The following is a 23,315-nucleotide window of genomic DNA, read 5'->3' as shown; positions in this document are numbered from 1 at the left end:
AGGCTTCTCGTCTCTGCCCCTGGGGAAGTTTGTCCCTCTCGGATGCCTCCATCTCAGGAACCCCGTCTTCTGGGTGTGGCCGAGCTTGTGTCTGCGACCTGCCTGGGCCCTGCCCCCACCCGACCCCGTCATGGGGCCCAGTCGGAGTTCGCCCTGTGGAGACAGGCCTGGAAGATGCTGTGACCTGAAGCCATTATCCTGGGCGGTGGAGCTTGGCCTCCCGGCCTCAGGGTGCAGCAGTGAGGAGTCTGTACCCTGGGCTGCACCTCTGGGGGTGCCCCCTCCCTGTTTGTCCAAGTGAGCAAATTCCCGACCCACTTGGGGCCCGTCGCCGTTCTGATCCAGCACAGGGGCTTCCGGGCCAGCCCGGGCCTCACCTCCTGGGACGTTTATTTACCCAGAGGAGAAGCATCCAGTGGGGGAGACGGGCTGTGGGCACGTAACCTGTGTGTGCATGCGTGTGCGTGTGTGTGCACGCGTGTGCAGTGTGTGTGTGTGAGCCCACGTGAGATGACGCATCAGGCCAGCGTGTGGGAAAGTTCAGCAGCACAAGGAGGAGGAGGCAGGAGCTGGGGGCTGTCAGAGATGGTGTCTCTGAAGAGGGGACATTTGCGAAGCAGCTGAGCACAGTGAGGGAGGGAACATGGAGGCTTCGAGGAGACCCGCTTGATTATTAGCTCACACGTGTGCACACACGTGAACACACAGGTGCACAACACACATGCGGGCAACACAGAGATGCGTGTAAAACAATGCATACGTGTGTGCAAACACGCCCATGGGCCAGCACACGTGCACACTCACGTGCACACACATCCCGTGGCCGCTGCCCTCTATCTGCCCAGCTTTGCCCAGGTGCCGCTGTGCCCAGGTGCCCGGTGCCGCTGTGCCGAGGCTGTGCCCAGTTGCAGGGGCACCCCCAGGGGAGTCGTTGGCAGGGAAGGGGCGATGGGCAGCAGAGGACGGGAGCAAGAACCAGGCCGGGGGGAGCCCCCAGTTGGTTCTTTCTGACCCAGAGCCCCTAAGCGCCGTCCTCCCGGTCCCCGGCCCCCTGGGTCACTGTGGAAGGACCGTGGGAGGCCAGGACTGCGCTGCGGCCTGCACAGGGGCCCCCTGCTCACCACCCCGTCCCTGCCTCACTCTGCCCAGGGCCCGAATAGGCTGGTCGCCCTGGAAGGCGCTGTGCTGGGGGGAGGGCAGAGGTTTCGGCATGGGTGCCCTGCCAGGGCGAGCCAGGCGGGTGGAACAGGTGCAAATGAGGGCGGCCTGACTGCGGTGTCCCGTGGAGCCCGCCTGGCTCAGGGAGGGGGTGGCGGGGAGCAGAGGGGGTGCAGAGCCCTCAGGTGCAGGGAACTCGGGGAGTATTTGCTCGTTTTATCGCAGAACCTGGGAGCCAAACAGCACCGAGTGGAAACCAATCAGAGCTGTGGAGCTTCCTGAGAGGTGGCAAGAAAATGGTCAATTGTGTTGCTATCTTTAATGACTTCTGCCAAGATTTGAAAACTGGGCCCCCCGGGCCACCTGGGCCCTGTTTGCGGGACGCCAGCGCTTCCGGGGCCCGGGACTGGGTCTCAGAGGGCCCGTCCCCCTCGGCGCCTGGGCAGCTCAGGCAGACTCAGCCTCGTGCTTGGGTGGACGGCAAGTCGGGGTCCCCAGCCCCAGCGGGCACAGCCCCAGCTCCCCCTCTGGAAGCTTCCCTACAAATGCGCCCCTTCACTCGGGTTGATGTGAATTCCCAAATGCTTACTCGGGTTCCCGGCCCGGCGCCGTGGGGATTCAGAGGCGAGACAAGTCCACTGCCCGCAGGCTCTTGGGGAGCTGGACCTGCAGGCGCTCAGCTTGTAGCAGATAACGAGTTTGATCTGATCGTATTTAATGAAATGCAATTTAATTTTTGTTGAATCGAATGATAAAAAGAGCATCCCGTGCTTGTCCATCTTTTAAATATGGACATTTTGACGCACGCGTGTACAACGGACACTGGGCAGCCTGGGGTGTGTGGGGGGCCAGGGAGGGCGCGGCCAGGGCCGGTTCTGTGGGCCGGGAGGACGGGCTTGGACTCAGCCCTGGGCGGGAGCACCTGGGGCCTCAACGTCCCCTCGACCTGGAGTCCTTTGTTTTCTCAGAAATTGCTTTCTCTCCAGAGGACGCAGCCGCCAGACCCCAGCAGCCCTGGCCAGGCGCACAGTGGTCATTTCCAGAAGCAGCCGCCCCCGCTGGGCGGCCCTGGACACCGGAGGGCCCGCTGCCCCCCCGGGGTGGATGGAGGCGCGGCTGCACCCCACCAGCAGGGGCGCCTCCCCTTCTGCTCACACCAGCCTGAAGATGAGCCATTTTGATGAACACAGAAGCCTTCGCTAAGATCCTCCCCTCCTGACCCGGAGACTCCGGGGGTGCCTGACGGAGAAGCCCTGAATTCGCCGCATGTTTTCACCAGCTCGAATGTACACGCTTCAGGGGTCAAATACAAAGCTGTGACCTTGAGTGTGACGCTGTGAGCAGTGCCCCTCGCCCTTGCTACGTTTTTGGGTTTTTTTCTTTTAAAGATGTATTTATTTATGCATCCAAGGACAGAGGTTTAGAGCAGAGGTGTGCGGGGATTCACCGGGGAGAACGGGCAGCAGAACAGGCAGAGCTACTGAAATCCACTGCTGAGGGGAGCAGCGGGTAAGTCAGGAGGTCTGCTGCGCCGTGTGGGTAGCTCCCTGGCCGGGGATTGAACTTGTGCTTCATAGGTTGTGTCTTTTTTTTTTGAAGATTTATTTGTTTATTCATACGAGCACTGGGCACAGTCAGAAGTGCGGGAGGGTGAGAGGACTCAACAGAGCCAGAGCACGGAGCAGAACGGGCAGACTGAGGAAACACACTGCTGAGGGGAGCCGCGGGGAGACAGGAAAGATCTGCTGCGCCATGTGGGTAGCTCCCGGGCCGGGGATGGAACTCGTGCTGCGGTGGCTGTGAGTGCTTCCTCGTGCTGGGACTTAGCCCCTGCGCCACCAGGGAGGCCCCTGCTAGGTTCTTATTCCCTTGCGGCACAGCCACCTCCCGGGCTGATGAGCGTTTCTTCAGCCCACGCCGCAGAGCCCAGTTCCTTGGCGTTTTCTTCCTCTTTTAAGATGTTTGTTTATGAAGCCAGGAATCCAGGTTCTGTGGAATAGGTTTCCAAGGCTCTTGCTCACTGCACTTCCCTGCGGGCCTTCCCGCGGCCCCTCCTTTTCTCTTCGTATCAGTTGTTATTGAAGCAGCTGTGCAGGAGCAGCTGGGATCTCAGGGGCATCACCCTGACATCCGCTCAGCTCACCCCGCCCACCCTCCCTCCTTCTGGTACCCACTCAAGTGTCCTTACGGTCGAGCCGTTGTTTTGTTTGATTTCGTTCGTCTGCTTTTTGGTTTCCCGACACACACACGGGCGTGGCGTCAGCTGCTCTCTCTTTGACTCCCTCAGCTGCTCCGTCCATCGTGTCCAAGGGCAGGAGTTCATCTGTTCTCGCGGCTGAGTCGCATCCCACCGCGCATCACCCACGCGGTCTCTACCCCTCCCCCGCCCTTGGCCACGGGGGTGTCTCCAGCTCCTGGCTGCTGTCCGTCCGGCTGCCTGGCCGCAGGTGGAGAGAGAGCTTGAACTCAGGCTTCCTTCTGACTCTCCGGCTCGATACCTAGGAACAGGATCACGGGGCGGTGGAGAATTTCTGTGTGTCGTCTGCAGTCCCCTCTCCGCTGTCCACATCGTCTCCCGGCCTGTCTGGTCCTGTGGAGGAAAACAGTGTGAGTCGTGGTCACCCAGCCTCGGGGCCGCACCTCCCACCTTGGACCTTGGGTGGGGCTCCGCTGACAGGAGGGGGGCAGGCTCCTGCTCAGGGAGGGGAGACCCTAGGAAGGGCCTTGGAGGGGAGGGAGCTGCTGACTGCAGGCTGGGGGAGCCCCGATCCTAGATTTTATGTCCTGGGACACGCCCTGCCGCTGACCGGCGCAGCGGTAGATTAGCAAGGCGGACCCAGGGATGAGAGACTGAGCAGGGTGGTCAAGGATTCGGTAAAAAATGACAGACAGACACACTTCAGGAGTGAACATCTGACTGTAATGTGCTCAAAATCAACCTATATTTTTATACATTTCTAAAAGCACTACATCATACAATTCTTCATCACAAAAAATGATTGACATGACATGATATAATCATAAAATATGCTTAGGATTACAACAAGTTATATTTTAACTAATGATTGGTCACAGACTGTGTATTGTCATGGTTACCGTGTAATTTTTTACCTACCTATACTTGTTCAACTTGTTTTTTAATTTAAACCTATATTTAAACCTATAAGTACTATTATTGTTTTGAAACTAGCCGCTTTTCTTAACTCTTTATTCAGGTTAATATTTTATTTATAATGATTGGGTTTAATTAGAAGCTTGCTTGCGAGCTTGGGTTTTTTATTCAGGACCACCTTGCAGTGGTTGCCGAGGAGTGCTTTTTATTTATGACTATACTGAGAAATGTTTTGACTGTTGGAGGAAGTTGCTATATTACTTTTCACTTGTAATTGTTAACTTGTTTGTTAACTGGATCTTGGGTTGCTGAATTTTTGTGGTTATGTATTAAACCGTAACATTTGACTCATTACACCATTGTATTGTGACTAGAAAATTAAAGCAATACAGGAAAGAAGAAACATTCATAGTAAGAGAGGCCAACAAACAGGGTATGTAGAAACACAGGAGGAGATTGTTGCTGTGGCAGGAACAGCAGGTGCATTGTGTTTATGGCACTAAATCTTCTTAGAATCTGGTACGTCATCAGTGGCAAACTTCTTGGGGAGCAGGTGCAGTGTGTCCCCCTCCGCGTGCTTGGCGCCTTGACCGTGCTGAACATCAAGGACCACATTGGTACCACTTGAGTTCTTCTGCGGGAGGGGGTCCCGCAGCGCCCCCTCCAGACTCTGGAATTCCTTTGAGTTTCTGCTGCCTGAGCCGCCCCTCAGTTCTCTGCTTCTGTCCCCAAATCTCTGCCTTCCAGCCACACAGACTGAGTTGACACCCCCCTGTGCTGACACCCCCCTGTGCTGACACCCCCCAGCTGACACCCTCCCCCCAAGCTAACACCCGCTGAGGAGACAGCCCCCTCTGTTGACACCTCCTGGGCTGACATCATCAGCTGCAGCACCTCCTCCTGCCCTGCAGGGCTTTCTCGGGTGCTCCCTGCCCAGGGCTGGCCCATGGCACTAACACACCAGCTGGGAGAGGACGTGGGGCTTGGGGAGGGCGCAGTGCAGCTCCCACCTGGGCATGGCCGTGCAGCTGTGTTTATGCAGGTGCGCCAGGCCCAGGAGACGGCTGGGCACCTTGGCATAAGGCTGGCTGCTCGGCCCCGCAGCCCGTGCCTCATGGACTCTGCCTGCCTCAGGCAGGCTGTCCCGGAACTCCCGAGGCTGGCACCTTGGCAGCATCTGGGCGACAGGTCGAGACAGCATGCCACTTTCTCCTCCCTCCGCTCTCAGACTGTCCCTGTGCGGGGGAGCTGCCCGAGTCCCCCCCAGACACCTGCTCACACCCAGGTACACTGAGAAGGGGCTCTGAGGGTCCTCACCTGCAGGGCCGGCCCCCACTTGCCTTGAGCCACAGCTGCTGGGCGAGGGCGTCCTGCCGGGCGCAGAGTGGAGCCGGATTTGCAGAGCAGGGAGGCTGGCTGGGGCTCGGGTTAGGAAAGAGGTCCAGTTGGGGTGCGCTGGACTCCCTGCTCCCCTGGCTGATTTATTCTCCCAGCTTTGCTTTCTAGACCTGACAGGGGACTGTTCACAAAGCTCACACTTTGCACTTGACACTTTTTAAGTCAACGTGCACTTCTTGGAGCGGGACCCATGGCCCCGGCGGCTCCCTGTTCTCAGCCGCTGCGCCCCCTGCTGGTCGGGGCCAGCACTGCCCCCCAGCGGCTTAAAGCCTGTGTGAAGCTCTGCTGAGGTGGAGGACATGGAGTGTGCGCTGGTCGGGCAGGCGTGTGGCGGAATTTGGACACGTGCACCCACCCCGGAGACCCTCACCGCCCCTCCAGGTGCCGCCTTCCTCAAAGGTCTCCGTCCATTCCCTTTGTTCTTTTTTTGTAGTTTTTATTTTTTAGAGATTTATTTATTTATGCATACAAGGACTGGGGTACAGGCCAGAGGTGTCGAGGGTTGAGAGGATTCACCAGAGACAGAGTGGGGAGCAGAACAGGCGGATCTACTGAAATCCACTGCTGAGGGGAGCAGCGGGGAGACAGGAGGGGTCTGCTGCACCGTGTGGGTAGCGCCCTGGCCAGCCAGGGATCGAACTCGTGCTGCCGTGGCCGCAGACAGCTTCATAGTTTACGTCCTAACCCCTTGCGCCCCCAGGGAGCCCTTCTCTCTGCTCTTGTGTGGGGTGTGTGGGGGGGTGTGTTAGGAACACTTAAAACGCAATCTACGCCGCTGTCCTATTCAACCACACAGAATGCCACGGAGCCAGCACAGTGACGCCTGCCAGACGCTCTGGCGTGACGGAGACGCCGGCACCTTCCTGGCCTCCCTGCCCTGCGGCCGCCCGCCGCCCTTCGCTGCAGCCCGTGACCGGTTGCGATGGAGGTTTGTGCTGCTGGTAGCGCCCCGACGCCCAGAAACACCCCCAACGCCCGCAGCCCGATCTGCCCTGTGCGAAGCTCATGCTCTAGAATACACCGGCCCGGCGGTTTTTACCACACACTCCATGGCAGGGATGGCAGCTCCCACCACTTCACAGGGGCGGGATGGCCCTGGAGGTGGGTGGTGGGGGGAGAGCGCCCCGAGGGCAGGTCCAGACCAGGGCAGCAGAGTAAGATGGCCTGGGCTCGGAGCTGTGGGAGGACAGGCTGCCTCCCGGGCCGCCCCATGCAGAGCCTGCCCCGGGGCCTCTGGGCAGCAGGAGCTGGTGGGAGCCCAGCAGGGCAGCCGCGGCGAGGATCGGGGGCGAGGGCCGGGGGGGTCGCAGATGGAGGACAGACGGGAGGGGAGACAGTCCAGGCCGCGTGACGCTCTGGTTTCTCCTTTTCCCCCTGAAATGGTGCGGCTGGAAGGACAAGGTCAGAGCTGGTGTTTGTGACCCGGAACACCCGGTCTCAGCTTGGCCGCCTGGCAGAGCCAGAGGGACTCCCTGGGGGGCGCCGGGGCTGTCCTGGCGCTGTCCACCCTGGGGCCCTTGGGCAGAGTCCCTCGCCCCTGCGGGCTGTGCTGGCTGCAGGGATTGGGGGGTAGGCGGAGGGTTTGGAGGCCCCCGAGGGCCAGATGGATGAGGATCTGGACTTGGGTTTTAGGGAAGTTGTGCCTGAGCCGAAGCTGGAAAGAGAGACCGCAGGACAGAGTGGCCCGAGGCTCCAGCCGGTGACTGGGGGGCGGGAGGTGGGGGTGGGGGTTGAGGTGGGGGCAGTGCCTTTGATAAAAGGCTGTTGCCGGGGACCAGCCTCCAGCAAAATGTCCTGTCAGGGGTTCCTGAAAGGATGAGACGGCCTCGGCGAAGACGTGAGGGGAAGGGGATGAGGTAGTGAGGAGACACTGACACTGGATGAGGTGCAAGTATCTTCCCCCGAGAGACTCAGCAGGTCTTTATTTATTCATTAGTAGTAATCAGAAAACACATCATCACGTGTAAAACAGAAACAGTTAGTGTATTCTGTTCCCATGGACTACTGGCTCCTACGGGTCTCAGCTAGACGGTAGCCTTCAAGGTTAATAGATAAAAAACCACACCTAACACTCACTTATGATTTCAGCGAGACAGTCACCTAGGACAGTGGACAGCGCCAGTGCATCCCCATCAGCTAAAGCCTCAGCACCAAGAGACTCTTCTACTCACATGGCCTCAGCCGGAGACCAGCTGCTGCTCAGCTGTCGGAACTTTTTCTACCTACAAACTTCTTAGCACAGTGAACTTCGTTTAAAAACTTTCCTAAGAAACTTCTAAATAAAAAGGAACTTCTAAAAAAAGCAAAAGAAGGACTTACTATAATAGTTGTGCTGGTTTGCTTGTCAGATATGGACAATAAATCGTCTCCCATGTGGTCAAGTGGGACAAATTGTTTAATAACTAATTTCTAAACAGGTAATTTTCCGTGCCGGTTATTTGCAGTATACTGATGCATGTAATTTATTGCCTAATGTGCTTTTTGGGAAATTTTCCTCTTTTTATGACCAAGAACAAAAAATAAAGGGATGTTAGATCTTCAGCCCCACAGTGTAAGGCCCTTTAGCTTCGCTGCTTGCCAGTGTCTTACCTGGCTGGGGCACGAGGCCTCCTGCGGCAGGCTGTGTGTACATCCCAACAGGGAGGGGTCTCAGTCCTTCCTGGAACAGACATGACATTGGAACTTGGCCTCCACCCCAGGGCAGCCAATAGAAAAGGGGTCACACCCAGTCTTAGGCCCTGTCGTGGCCCCATGTATCCCGGCGGGGGGCAGGCAGCGGGGAGGGTCACCTCCTCACTTTCCCAGCATGAACCCTGCTCCTGGTCCAGCCCAGCACCTGGAGGCGGCGTGTACACGCTGCAGCCTGGGCCTCTGCCTGCACCCCCAGCTGCAGGGACCGGTCAGGAAGGGGCCGAGGAAGTGATCCGGACACGGCCGCGGTGTCGGGGAATTTTCCAGGTGGAATTTCGCCTCCCCTCGCCCTGGGCTGCCCGAGCGCCCTCCGCAGGAGGTCTGGGCCTGCTGGGTCTGAACTTCATCCCACCCACATTGCTTTGTTGTCACGTTAGGTGAGAGGAACCGACCGATTCCCGGCCAGTGCCGCCGTCCCTGTGGGGTTTGTGTATCTCCCCCATCCCCGCCGTGCTGGGTTTTCTCCAGGGACCCACACTTCCTCCAAGACCCAAAAGACCTCGCTGGTCAGTGTCCCGGCTGGAGGCGTGCGTGGGGTGTGATGCCCTGTGGGGGAGGGTCCTGTCCAGGTGGGCACACCCCGCCCTGAGCCGGAGTAAGCGGGGGCGAGCGCCTGCTTCGTGGGGAAGAGCCGGCCCTGGACGCGGAGGCTTGGCGGTGTGTGTGGCCAGAATGTGCTGCCGGAGCCGCCCTCTCTGTCCACCGGCCTCTCGTCAAACGGGCTCCATTGTAATCTTGAACTTTAAGGGGGGGGGCCATGAACTCCCAAAGTTACAGCACAGAGTTTCCCCCAAAAAGTATGATAAACAGGAGCGTCCTTGGGGCTTTGTCCCCAGGCCCTGGCAGCGACCTGGCCCCGGGTGCGTCCCGAGAGTCTTGGGTTCTGATGGGACAAGTCCGGCGGCTCCCTGGAGACCTCATCATGGGGGGCCTGGGCCGGGAATCTGGGGCGCCCCAGCCCCAACCTCTGGGCACGTGGAGGACAAGAGATGGAGCTGATCTCCCACGGGCCCCGGCTTCCTCCAGGACACTGTACAGGCTGGAGCCTCCGAGCAACCCGACCTGACAGTGGCCTGTTCACTGGCTGCTCCTGGGCCCTTTACCAGAGAGTGTGATCATCACAGCAGCACCCCCGGCTGTTGTAGCAGAGGACTGACTCTGGGGTGGGGATTCCCAAGTCTGCAGCCCAGCTGGGCAGAGGGTGTGTGAGCGGGCCCAGTCAGTGGGTGGGCTCTGAGGGGGCATTCTCGAGGGGCTGGGCCCCGCAGCCTGGGGTCTGACGCCGAGTCTGGGGTGTTGGCGTCGGAGTGGAACTGGATTCCAAAAGGACACCCTCTTGGCGGAGGAAAGTCCGTCGTGTCGGAAGGGGACCTGCACGAGTGTCCATCCTTCCAATACAGACCCTCGCGGTGCGGGTGTTTAAGAAAGGATGCATAAATCTGTCTGCACTAAATTCTTGGAAGTTATTCGCCACCAGAAACCCCTGTCTTTCACTGTTTTCCACGTTTAATGTTGCTCCTTTTCGAAGGACATGCTTGCCCCGGGCTTTGGCTCATTAACTTTAAACACGTTTATCCCCTGAAAGACGAGGATTTAGTGCACCTGCTCCGCAGCCTCCCCTGCTGCCGCTTCTGGTTCTTTTCTCGGGCCAGCCCACGCCCTTCGTAGGATGTGCTCACCCTCTTCATCTGCTTGAGCGGCTAGAACTAGCTGCCCTCGGCTGAGGCTGGGGCTTCAACAACCGCTTATTTCTCAGGGTCCAGAAGCGGGTAGTGGGAGGTCAGGGTGCAGCATGGGTGGGGTCTGGTGAGTCCCCCCCATATTCATATATATTCATTTCTGGGAATATTCTCCATGATTTGGGGGATAATTTCTTCCCCTCGTTTTTTTCTCTCCTCGCTCCAATGTCTGTGGCCAGAGAACCTCTGGAGTCTATCAGGCTGTCCTTTGGCTTTGTTTTCATTTGGCCTATTTGTTCTTATTCAAATTCATCCTCCAGGATTTGTTTATTGAAAAAAAAGACCAAGTAAGACTCGCCCTGGCCTGTGTTGCTCACCTGGAGGCATAGCTTTACTCCCCGGGCCCCCGGCACCCCGTCTCCTCCCAGGTCCCAGGGACCTGCTGAGACCCCAGCCCTGCGGGAGGGAGCATCTGTCTCTAGCTCCTCCTCCCTCCCGCTGCAGGTTGGAGAAGCTGGTCATCACTTAGTGTCTCCGGAACACCTGACGAGAGCTGAGGCGTGAACACCGGTTCTCAGGGAGGGGGAAACTCCCGCACACATTGTATGAGCCCCACGTTGCTTGTCCCCAAACCAGAGAAGAAGAGCCTGCACGCAGATAAAACCAGGGACTGAGGTCCGTGATGACCGTGGATGCAGAAGTCCGCAACAAATCCCCGGCACATCAAAGCTGACAACACGTGACAGGACTCACCTGAGGAGAGCGAGGGGGGTGCAGCGTGCACAAGTCAACCCGTCTCCTCCCGCAGCAGCAGAAAGGATGATAAAATCCACCAGACATACACAATACGTGCATTTGACGTCACACTAAGGAAACTCTGGGGCCCAGGGAGTGGCAGCCTGCAGGGAGCAGGGGTGCGTGGCCCCACACAGGCAGAGAATGTATGTCATGAGCATGTGAGCGGGGTGACCTCGGGGGCTGTGGCCCAGCCAGAGCTAAGTGCCCGCGTCTGCGACACTGGCCAAGGCAGCATGTGCGAGATGGCGGTGGGGTGGCCGCAGGCCATGGTGCAGTTGTGATGAAGTGAGTCGAGGACGCTGCTGTCCAGAGGGCAGTGGAGGTCGAGGCGTGGGAGGGGTGGGCGCCGTGTGATGTCAGGGCGGTGGGGCAGGGCCGGGGGTTGTGGTCAGAGGCTGGGGGCCCGCTGGGGGGGAGTGGAAGAAGCACTGGGGAGCGAGAAGTCGTCACCCCCACCCCTGCACGCAGGTGTCCTTGGGTGGAGAGCCAGGCGTGGGCCCGGGGTGGGGGTGGGGGGCAGCAAATGACCGGCCCAGTGTGACACGGGACAGGCAGTCCCTGGCGGAGTTGTCCCCTGTGAGATCCACAGGTGATGCCAGCGGGGAGCCCTTCGGCGGGCTTGGGCTGTGGGCTAGGGTGTCCTTCCCAGAGGACACTTGCTTGAGTGGACGGGCCTCAGCTCTTGCCCTGCCCGGGCACTGGTGTCACTTGTGTCAAAGAAGCGCCCGGCTTCGTGTGAGAGACCCCAGCCCTCTGAACGGTGCAGCCGCCCTGGTGGGGTTGGGGCTGCTTTGGGGGGGGTAGGACATTCGGCTCCAGTGGCCCCCTATCAAGTGGGCAGCTGTCTGGCCTGGGGGCCATCTGTGGCTGACGGGTCCAGGGCTGTGGTGCCCTCAGTATGGCTCCAGCTCACACAGGCCAGGCCGGGCCGAGCGTCCCTCAGGAGGCAGCGCTGGGGTAGCCCGGAGGCCGCTGAGCGCTTATCTGCTGGCTGCAGTCGTGCCGGGGCCGTCCTGGGCCCGGCCTGGCCGTCTCCCTCGCCGGCCCCGCACTGCTGTCCTCTCCCAAAAGCTGCCCCAAAATTCACTTTGGTCTGAAGGAGCTATGCTTCCCAACCAGTGTTCTTTTATTAAAACAAGGCTGACAAGTGTGGCCTCCGCTCGCGCTGCGCTCGCCGCCGGTCACACCAGGCCTGGGCCACAGGTGCCGGTCAGCGCATGCAGCACTTGGCCTTCCCTTTGTAGCAGCTGCCCCTGACCTTGGTTTTGAGCGGGCAGGAATAGAATTCGCAGGTGCCGCCTTTCTTGACGCAATTGTAGCGGTCAGATATCTTTCTCATGGCCCCCATACCTGTAGGAAGGGGATAGAAGGTCAGACTCAGGGCCGCAGCCCCAACAACGGCCGGGACACCCGGACAGACCCCGGGACACCGGGACGGCCCTGGGCAGGCGCTTTGCCCCTGTTGAGCGGCAACCCGGGGTGGTGGAGGCACCTGGTGGCACAGGCCAGGTTGGAGCTCCTTCTCCACGACGCACGCTACAGCCCTCTCACCCATTTCCCACACACACACACCACACACACCACACACACATCCCCGACACACACCCCACACCCGTGGCTGGTGTCAGAGCTGACAGCGAAGCGTTACCGGGTTAGGATTTGGGCGGAGACGGGAATGAAAGCACAGCCCGTCCACGGCTAGGAAAGATTAAGGTTATCATGAATTTAAAATCTCTACGATTTAGTGGAAATGGAAAAAAACAAATATTCATATTTCCCTCCCTGCACTCACGTGGGAAACAGAATATTCACGTGGGAGACTGGAGAGCTAAGTTGAGATGAACTCCTGGACGAAAACAAGCGCGTGAGCATCGGCAGAGCCAGAGGGGTCCAGAACTCTCCGAGCCCATAAGTCACACTCCAGGCCAAGACGGCGTCACCCGGAGCTGGGGCAAAGGCAGGTGAGCGTCCTCGGGACAGTGAGGTGAGGGTTGGGGCGGGGCCGGGCGGGGCTTCAGGGCTGGAGGCCTGCGCGAGGCTCCTAAGAGCGGCCAGGAGGGCAGCCTGACCCTGGTGTCGGGGAGCTGCTTGGCCAAGGTTGTCAGGAGATGCCCCCCGGAGGCCTGGGACGCTGGCAGGCAGTGCTCAGACAACGCTGCTTTTGTATTTCCCTGCCCTAAAGTGCTGCTGGGGGTGTTTTCTGACACGAGCTCCCCTGCGGGGCCAGGAGGTGCTCTCAAGCCCAGGTGGGTGGGAGGCCGGAGGAAGAAGCATGGGGCACGCGAGCCCGTTTTTCCGTGCGGGTGCAGCACATTCCAGGAGCAGCCAAGAGGTGGTTAGAGGCGGAGGGAATGAGGGCAGGCAGGAGGCGCAGAGCCAGCCCCCAGACAAGGGCCGCGGACGAGGGTCACAGAACCTTGGGGTGCAGAGTCGTTTGCCTAACCCCTCCTTTTTAATGGTGGGGACCCTGAGGCCCGACTCCCAGGAATCCCGTGGTGGAAGGGGAGAGGCTGGCAAGAGCAGGATGCCTCGGGGCGGGTTGGGTTACGTTGGCTGCACCCAGGAAAGGCAAGTGTGAGAGAGAGTTGGCTGTTGACGCAAGGGTCCTGGGGGCCACCTGCACCCCCATTACTGTCCCTAAGCCACCTCCACCTGCAACAGGCCAGTCCCCAAAAGCAGCTGTCCTGGTGCTGACTGGGGACCCTGCCCGCCGCCGCACCCTGACGGCACCTGGGACCTGGCCCCAGCCCCTGCTCTGCAGCCCAGAGGCCCGGCCCGCCGGGGGCGTGAGTCCCGCTCTGCCTGCCCCCGCGATCCTTGCTTCCCTGGGAGGCCCTGGGACGACTGAATCAAAGTGAGAGGCGCTCTCGTGTTGCAGCCCCTTCCTCTGGCTTCTCCCGCGCCGCCTTCCCATCTGCTGGGGCTTGTGCCACCCGCCCGCTCCCTTTCCAGCGGCACCTGCTCTTCAGACGGCAAAGTCAGGCGCCCGCAGCCCCCGGGCAGACGCGGTGCGTCTCCGAAGCGGCTCTGGAGTGTCGGGCACAGGGAGCAGCGGGGCCTGTGGTGCCCCCCAGGCAGGGACCAGCCTCGCTTAGCCGCAGCTCAGGGTGGAAAGGTGCTCCTCATTTTCCTTTGTCAGAGAAGATGCAATTCTACATTTTACGGCACCATCCTGACTTTCAAATGTTGAGAAGAAACTGCATTTTTTTAATTGAAAAATTGAACAAAATGTAAATACCACGAAGCCTCAATAGCGTCCATTTCCCTCACTTCTCAGCTGCCCTGGGCAGCCCCCGGGCTCGGCGGGAGCAGGTTGGCTCCGGCCGTCATGGGTTCTGGGAGCAGCCTGCACTTTCAGCATTCCCAGCCCACTGTAATTAGGGAATGAATTATATAACCGGTCTTCCGGCTGCTTCGAGAAGGTGCCGTCACGAGGCCGTGGCCGTGTCTGCACGTAGCAGCCGTGAACGACATACTTGCTGACTCGCTGAACAACAGCCTCCGAGCATCTCAGGTCCTGAGCCCCCCGAGCTCTGCCACCCCTCTCCGCGGGCACCTGGGTGAGTCTGCGTGTGTTTTGGCACCGGCCCCATGTTCCCAGGAACACCACTGGGTGGGACAGACATGGCCGCAGCTTGTTTTCCAGGGGAGATGAGACTGGAGGGCCAGCAGGTCTTGTGGCACCCCCTTCCCTTGGAGCCGTGGGCCTCGGTTTCCCTCTGGGAAGTCCCAGGCTGGGCCAGGCCTGCTCAAGGGCTCTTCCAGGAACGGCGTGAAGAGACCCCCCACCACGAGGGGCTGGGGGGTGTGTGCCTAGGCCCAGCAGTGCCCTCTGGATGCCGTCCCAGCCTTCTGCCTGCGCCGGACACCGAGGAGGGTCTGGGCATCACGGCCACCAGCGGGCCCGCGGGCAGGAGTGGGTGCCCCGGGTCGGGGCCAGCACAGCCAGCACACACTGACCAAGGCCACGGGACAGAAGACAAGCCGCAGTGGTGCCTGAGCGTCAGCAGAGGGAGGGCCACTGCCTGCGCCTGAAGACGTTGCTGCTTCCCCGCTCCCACCCCATCGCAGGGGAGCCTCAGCCAACACTAGAGCCACGGTCAGACTGCCCTTCCCCGTGGCCCTCCCCGCGGTCCCTGACCGGCCAGAGGCAGCTGCCAGAGGGGCCCCTTGCTCAGGCCCAAGCGCATGGGTGCAGCCCAGCTTGGAGGGCGAGCCGCGGGGCCAAGCCCCAGCAGCGGTTCCTGAAGGGCCTGGTCTCCCAGCACCCTGTGCCCGGGCTCTGTGCCCCAGGAGTCGCGTGGGCTCGGGGCCAGGGTGGCCTCCCAGAGCATGAGCTCGGCCACTCGTGCCTGCTCAGCGGTTGCTCGACCCACACGGCCTCGGGAACTTTCACCTTCTGTGCCTGGACACGCTCTTGCTCATGCACACTCCACGCCAAGGCGGCGCTTCCCACTAAGGCCTTGGACTCAGAGTGGGAATGTGCTGCCGGCTGAGGTCTGGCTCCGCTTCCCCACACGAGCACACACACGCACACTCACGCGCGTGGAAGGGGAACAGAGGAACACATTAAACAGCAGGCTGTGCCCGAGGCGGTGCCCGGGGCCTCCAGCTGGAGAGGAAAGCTCTACACCAGGAACAGTTTTCAGGTGGGGAAACTGAGGCCCAACCGGGGCCCGGCCACATCTCTGGGTGGTGAGGCGGCGCTGCCGGATGCTTGGTTGGGCCTTTGGAGGCTCTCAGGCCCTGAGTCACCTCCAGCCTCGCCCGCGGGTGAGCAAGCGAGCCCGGCACGGCTGGCAGAGGAGCTTGGGAGGGAGACCTGCCGGGGCGGGGGAGGCTCCTCTCGCCTGTAGTGTCCTGCCCGCCTGGCCCCAGGGACTTGGCTGCTTTGACCCAGAGAAGCAAACTCTTGGGACCCATGGGTGCCCCATGCACGTCCCACCTGGAGGAGGTGAGCAGGTCCAGGGAGGGGCGGCCCCAAGAACCACGGCCTGCACACCGGTGAGTCGAGGGCAGCCTGAGTGGGCTGTGGAGGAGGGGCGCAGCCCCTGCGGGCGCTTCCAGCCCCCGCCCAGTGACTCGGCCGAGCTGCGCCCTCGCAGCTGGGCAGCAGCTGACCTCTACAATGAGGCCCCACCGCGGGGACGAAGCCACCTTCTCTGCCCAAGGCAAGGAAGGGACTGGGGCTCTGGCCAGCCGCCTGTGACTATGTCCCCACCCTCTTGGAGCCCAGAAGACAAGGGCCCTAGGATGGACAGGGCCCGAGAGAGCCCAACTCTCCCGCAGCGGGGCTGCCCTGTGGGCCCCCGAGGACCGGTCAGGGGGGTCCAGTAGGCTCCCCCTGGCGGGTCTCAAAGGTTGTGCCCCCGCCGCCTTGGGAGTGCTTTCCTGCTGCTGGACCTCAGTGCCCCGGAGGCCCGAGTGCCTGGCCTGGGGCAGGGGCCGTGTCCAGCCGCTCACTCACCTGGGCCCGGGTGGCAGAGGAGCAGGCAGGTGGCCAGCAGCAGGCAGCAGAGGGCCCTCATGCTGGTGGGTGCTGGGGCTGAGTGCAGCTGAGCACAGCTTCCTGGCTGGCTGTGGAGGCTTTTATAGGCTCAGGTTGCACAATCCCTCAGAGGATCTCAGGGGAGGCTGTGATCACACTGAGATGCTAATAAGTCACCCTGGGGGGTGCCCTTCTGGTGCTCCCAGGGGTACAGTGAGCTGGGAGCCTGCCAGACCCGCGGGGGCCGGCCCCTCCCCTGCCAGAAGCCCACAGGTCTGTCTCTTGGGGTGGGGGGGGCCAACCGGTGGGGTGAGGTCCGTCCATCCTGCCACTTCCTCACTGTCCTTCTGTGGCTGCCTTTCTCCCTGAGGCACCTCCAGGCTTCTCGCCTGTGCTTCAGGATCACTGCGTCTCTCAAGCCTTTTAAGATGTGTGCATTTCAGGCGAGTTTAGGTTCACAGGGTCCCCTGCCCTCCCCCCAACCCCCCGCTACCAACAACTTGGGGGCTGCATGTGTGACCCCGAGGAGCCCGTCCTGCCCAGTCCTCACCACCCAGAGCCCACCTGGCATTCAGGTCACTCTCGGGTCCCCTCCATGGGCTTGGACACGTGGACAGTGATGTGTCTGTGGTCCTTCCACGGCCTAACCCCTGGGCCACCTGCTCATCACCCCCTGCAGCCCCGCCTGTCCCCACAGAGCCCTGCCCAGAAACCCCACCCGACCCCACGGAGTCCTGTGGAAGGTCCTGAGCTGGGAGCCACGAGGGGCTGCCCCTCAGCTTGGCGGCCTCCCCCCCACACATACTCGCGCCACCCGCTCTGCACCCAGCATGAGTGAGGCTCCCCCCGCCACGGCCTCACCAGCGCTCGGGGTGCATCCCGGCACACGTGCATCCCGCCCGCCGACCCACCTCAGCTGAGCCACCCCCGAGGTGCACAGACGGGGCTCCGTCCAGGGTGGGCTGGGCCCCTCATGCCAGCCTAGGAAGGGACCGACGGAAGGGCGGGCCCCGGCGGCCGTGTCCACAGCTCTGTCGCTGTGTCAGGGGACTCCCCGCCCCCCTGACCTGCGTGGCTACCCAGACAGGTGGCGCCTAATGCCAGACCCAGAACCGCGCTGGCCCGGAGCACACGGACCCGCCACATCCCGCTGTCGGGGCCGGCTCCGGGCCAGGCAGCGTGGCCCGGCTCTGGCTCTGCCCTGCGTCTGCTTCCAGAGGAAGCCGCCGGGGCCGCCCCGGGGCTGGCTTTCACCCGCTCTGCCTGGGCGCCTGGTACCGCGGGGCCCCGACTCCATTGCGCGTTTCCAGCCTGGGTGTCCGCGTCCTTCTGTGGGGGGCTTCCCAGAAATTAACCTGTTTTTATCGGCCAGTCTGGCTCTTCCTAGAGGCAGAGTTTGGGGTGTCGGTTTCGTCCACGTGCTGGGCAGCCGGGGCGCCACCGCCTCCTGTTCCTCCGCATGGTCCCAAAGGGTAACCCCGACCCCCTTAACACCAGCCCCACTTCCTCCTGCCCAGCCCTGGCGCCCACCGTTCCGCTCTGTCTCTGATCCCGGCTCCTCCCGGCTCCTCCCGGCTCCTCCCGCAGCGGGGCGCGGGTGCAGGTGCTCTTGGGACCGGCTTATTCCTGCGGCATCGTGTCCTCAAGTCCACCCACGTTGTCCAGGCACCAGAAGCCCCTCCTTGGAAAGGCCGAGCAGCAACCGCCCTGCGTGGAGCCTCCTCCTACTGGTCTGCTCACCCCCGGGGCGCGAGGTAGGGGGATTCACGACAGGCCCGGGCGGCTGCGTGTCCACCTCAGACCCTGCCTGCAGCTCCTGGCACTGCCTTAGAGCCGGGACGAGAGCAGGAATCTAGTCGCAACCAGGTTAAGCTCTGGCTCTTGCAAGCAGATTCCCATCAGAAAATGTCCCTGGTGACTGCGGACCCCACTCTGCGCTCCACCCCGCGAGCCTGACGGCGCACTGTGGGTTTCTGCGGTGTCGTCCTCTGGGGGGCCTGCACGGTCCTCTTGAGGCAGCTCCCTGGTCCATCCCTGGCTTTTTGCAGGCGCTCGGTGGCTTCCACCTTCTGAGTGTTCAGCGCCATGTGCCCGGGCAAGGTGCGTGAGTGTCCGCTCATGGCTCCGCCACCCGCCTTGGCCGCACCCCTGTGGGGGGGCTGAGAGGCGCCCGGGGCCGCTGGGGGATGGTCTGAACCCTCAGCCTGCCTGGCTGCGAAGCCCACGCCGAGTCGGGCCCTGGTGATGCGGAGCAGCTTCCACTCTGGTCTTGAAAGTGCCGGCACTCACCATGCTGCTGAGGTAGTGCTGGTTCATGGCCCTTAGTGTGTCCAGGTCACAGCGTCTCGCCCCGTGGGGTGTCTCAGCCGTGGAGGGGCCGGGGAGGGTGGTGAGAGAATGACGTCGATGCTTACGTGAGCGGCTCTATCAGTTGTGACCAAGCAGGCACCGTGACCGCTCCGCGTGGCCCTTGGGGAGGGGCAGATCCCGCAGAGCCTGCAGGGGAGGGCGGCCTGCACCTGCCCTCACCCGAAGTCCTTGTCGGGCCTGGCCACCTTGCCTGTGCAGAAACCGGCTCAGAGACCGGGCTGGGGGAGGGGGGTGGGCGGGGAGAGCAGGCCTGGCCCCTGACCTTGGGCCAGCTGCCCCTCATCTCTTCCCCAGGGTGGGCAGGCGTAGGTGCCCACTGCTGTGGGGGTAGTGGATGGAGTCCCTGCCCTTTGACCCCACCTGGGGTGTGCTGGTTCTCAGGGAATTTGGCTGCAGCCTGGGTTGCGACCATGCACCTCCTACTTAACAGGCACTTGTAAATCAGAGTTCAGAGCCCACCCCCCCTGCACCCCCACCCCGCAATATCTTTAACTTTATTGGATGGAAGAGACGGTTTCGGGGGGGTCCATTTTGCACCCCCAGGGACACTTGGCAGTTGGGGGGACGCGCTGGTGTGGAGTCTCTAGGAGTGGAGGTGTCTGTGGCACCTGTGGGGGAGGAGCTGCCAGGGACCCTGTAGGGAGGCAGCTCTGGGAGGGAAGATAAGTCACTTATTAACCTGTTTCCCACGGGGTCACCTGGCCCCGCCGGGCCTCGCACTGGTAGAGCCTGCTGGGCACCGTCCGTGTCCACCTCGGCTGCCCGTCTCTCGATCTCATCGCAGAGGCTGGTCACAGTGGACCCCGATCTCCTCCCTGTGGTCACTCGCAGACGTGACTACACCCGCGTGGGGGTGGGGCTTGCAGGACAGAGCGTCCTGCCCAGGCCAGCCCGCAGGGGCAGGGCCGGGGACAGGCTCCACCTCGGGGAGATAAGGGCCTCGGACCCGGGCCCTCTAGTTCTGCTTCGGGCCCAGGACAACCAGCCCCGGAGATAGTCTGGACCCGGCCGAAATGCCCCAGGAAAACGATTCTGGATACCGGCAGCCGTTGAGCAGCAAACAGCCCACACCAGGCTTCTCGGCTCCGCCCCTGGGGAAGTTTGTCCCTCTTGGATGCCTCCATCTGTCAAACCCCCAGTTTCTAGGTGTGGCCGAGCTTGTGTCTGCGACCTGCCTGGGCCCTGCCCCTACCCGACCCCGTCACGGGGCCCAGTCAGAGTTGGCCCTGTGGAGTCGGGCCTGGAAGATGCTGTGACCTGGGGCCCTGATCCTGGGCGCGGAGCGTGGCCTCCTGGCCTCAGGGTGCAGCAGTGGGGGGTCTGTACCCGGGCTGCACCTCTGGGGGGGTCCCTCTCCTGTTTGTGCAAGTGAGCAAATTCCCGACCCACTTGGGGCCCGTCGCCGTTCTGATCCAGCACAGGGGGTTCCGGGCCAGCCTGGGCCTCACCTCGTGGGACGTTTATTTACCCAGAGGAGAAGCATCCAGTGGGAGAGACGGGCTGTGGGCACGTAACCTGTGTGTGCATGCGTGTGCGTGTGTGTGCACGCGTGTGCAGTGTGTGTGTGTGAGCCCACGTGAGATGAAGCATCAGGCCAGCGTGTGGGAAAGTTCAGCAGCACAAGGAGGAGGAGGCAGGAGCTGGGGGGCTGTCAGAGATGGTGTCTCTGAAGAGGGGACATTTGAGAAGCAGCTGAGCACAGCGAGGGAGGGAACATGGAGGCTTCGAGGAGACCCGCTTGATTATTAGCATACACGTGCACACACACGTGAACACACACGTGCGCAACACACGGGCGGGCAACACAGAGATGTGTGTAAAACAATGCACACATGTGTGCAAATACGCGCGTGGGCCAGCACAGGTGCCCATTCACGTGCACACACATCCCGTGGCCGCTGCCCTCTATCTCCCCAGCCTTGCCCAGGTGCCGCTGTGCCCAGGTGCTGCTGTGCCCAGGTGCCTGGTGCCGCTGTGCCGAGGCTGTGCCCAGTTCCAGGGGCACCCCCAGGGGAGGCGCTGGGCAGGGAAGGGGCGATGGGGAGCAGAGGACGGGAGCAAGAACCAGGCCCGGGGGAGCCCCCAGTTCATTCTTTCTGACCCAGAGCCCCCAAGCGCCGTCCTCCTTTTCCCCGGCCCCCCGGGTCAGTGCGGAAGGACCTTGGGAGGCCAAGAATGCGCTGTGGCCTGCACAGGGGCCCCTGCTCGATGCCCGTCCCTGCCTCACTCTGCACGGGGCCCCGAATGGGCTGGTCGCCCTGGAAGGCGCTGTGCTGGGGGGAGGGCAGAGGTTTCGGCATGGGTGCCCTGCCCAGGGCGAGCCAGGCGGGTGGAACAGGTGCAAATGAGGGTGGCCTGACCGCGGTGTCCCGGGGAGCCTGCCTGGGCTCAGGGAGGGGGTGGCGGGGACCAGAGGGGGTGCAGAGCCCTCGGGCGCAGGGAACTCGGGGTGTATTTGCTCGTTTCATCGCAGACCCTGGGAGCCAAACAGCACCGAGTGGAAACCAATCAGAGCTGTGGAGCTTCCTGAGAGGTGGCAAGAAAATGGTCGATTGTGTTGCTATCTTTAACGACTTCTGCCGAGATTTGAAAACTGGGCCCCCCGGGCCACCTGGGCCCTGTTCGCGGGACGCCGGCGCTTCCCGGGTCCGGGACTGAGTCTCAGAGGGCCCGTCCCCCTCGGCGCCTGGGCAGCTCAGGCAGACTCAGCCTCGTGGGTGGGTGGACGGCAAGTCGGGGTTCCTAGCCCCAGCGGCCACAGCCCCAGCTCCCCCTCTGGAAGCTTCTCTACAAATGCCCCTTAATTCACTTTGGTCTGAAGGAGCTATGCTTCCAAACCAGTGTTCTTTTATTAAAACAAGGCTGACAAGTGTGTGCCTCGCTCGCGCTGCACTCGCTGCTGGTCACACCAGGCCTGGGCCACGCAGGTGCTGGTCAGGGCAGGCAGCACTTGGCCTTCCCATTGTAGCAGGTGCCCTTGACCTTGAGGTTAAATAGGCAGTAATTGAAGTGACATAAGCCTCCTTTCTCAGTGCATATGGTGGTGTCAGATTTCTTTCTCTTGGCCCGCATACCTGTAGGAAGGGAAAAGAACCTCAGACTCAGGGCTGCAGCCCCAACAATGGCGGGAACACATGAACAGTCCCCGGGACACTGGGACGGCCCAGGGCAGGCGCTTTGCCCCTGTTGAGCGGCAACCCTGGGTGGTGGAGGCACCTGGTGGCACAGGCCAGGTTGGAGCTCCTTCTCCCACGACCCACGCTACAGCCCTCTCACCCATTTCCCACACACACCACACACCCCACAAATCCCCGACACACACCCCACACCCGTGGCTGGTGTCAGAGCTGACAGCGAAGCGTTACCGTGTTAGGATTTGGGCGGAGACGGGAATGAAAGCACAGCCCGTCCACGGCTAGGAAAGATTAAGGTTATCATGAATTTAAAATCTCTACGATTTAGTGGAAATGGAAAAAACCAAATATTCATATTTCCCTCCCTGCACTCACGTGGGAAACAGAATATTCACGTGGGAGACTGGAGAGCTAAGTTGAGATGAGCTCCCGGACGAAAACAAGCGCGTGAGCATCGGCAGAGCCAGAGGGGCCCAGAACTCTCCGAGCCCATAAGTCACACTCAGGCCAAGACGGCGTCACCTGGAGCTGGGGCAAAGGCAGGGGAGTGTCCTCGGGACAGTGAGGTGAGGGTGTGGGAGGGCCGGGCGTGGCTCCTAAGAGCGGCCGGGTGGGCAGCCTGACCCTACTGAAGGGGAGCTGCTTGGCCAACGTTGTCAGGCGACGCCCCATGTCAGGTGCCCAAGCTGCCCGGGGCCTCTTCGGATCCCGGAGCTCCACCACCATGGCCTGGACGGCGAGCTCCCCGGCACACGAGCCCCAGGGTGGCCCCCACTTCCCGGGCCGGCGCTCCTGTCTTGGTTCCCACCCAGTGGTCCCGAGAAGTGCAAGCCAGCGTCTCTTTCGGGGTGCCGGCGCCCCTGATCCAGGGGACTGGAGAACAGAGAACACTGCCAGCAGGTGAGAACAAGGACGTGGCACTGGGGTGGCCTTTGGGGGGCACAGGCGTGTGCCCTTCGCTCCCCAGGACTGAGCAGCAGGACAGGCTCCCAGGGGTGCGGGGGCAGGACGGGCCCACGCGTCGGGCAGGTGTGAGATGTGTGTAGGCCCAACATAGACACAGGTGTGGACCCCGCACCCACGGGAGACGTGGGGGGACTTGTCTGCATGGGGGAGGAACGCGCTTATCAGAGCTCTCCGGGACTTGGCAGGTCGGCCAAGGCGCTCCTCACCGCAAACAGGCCGGGTGCTGGCCAGGGGTGGCCGCAGGGGCCCGGGAGGCTGCCTGTGCCCGAGCTGCAGCGCTGGTCCCCTGGGAGGGAGCTGGCGCCGGAGCCCAGTGGCGGCTGGGAGGGCTGGACCTCATTCCCAGAATCTTTCTAAGCTTTTGGAGATAAAATCAATATCGGAGCCACTCCCACAAAATAAATACCAGCCTCCCAGACGGCCTGGTGCCCTCCACCACCTCCCGCACACAGGTGAGGTCCGGAGACGCTCAGGCTGCTGTGGGGGGAGCAGCGACGTCACTTGTTAAGGTCATGAAATGT

The sequence above is a fragment of the Talpa occidentalis genome, unplaced genomic scaffold (genome assembly GCF_014898055.3).
Source record: "Talpa occidentalis isolate TD23 unplaced genomic scaffold, MPIMG_talOcc4v2.1 talOcc4.4, whole genome shotgun sequence".
Classification (NCBI taxonomy): domain Eukaryota; kingdom Metazoa; phylum Chordata; class Mammalia; order Eulipotyphla; family Talpidae; genus Talpa; species Talpa occidentalis.
Note: the sequence above shows the minus strand (reverse complement) of the source record.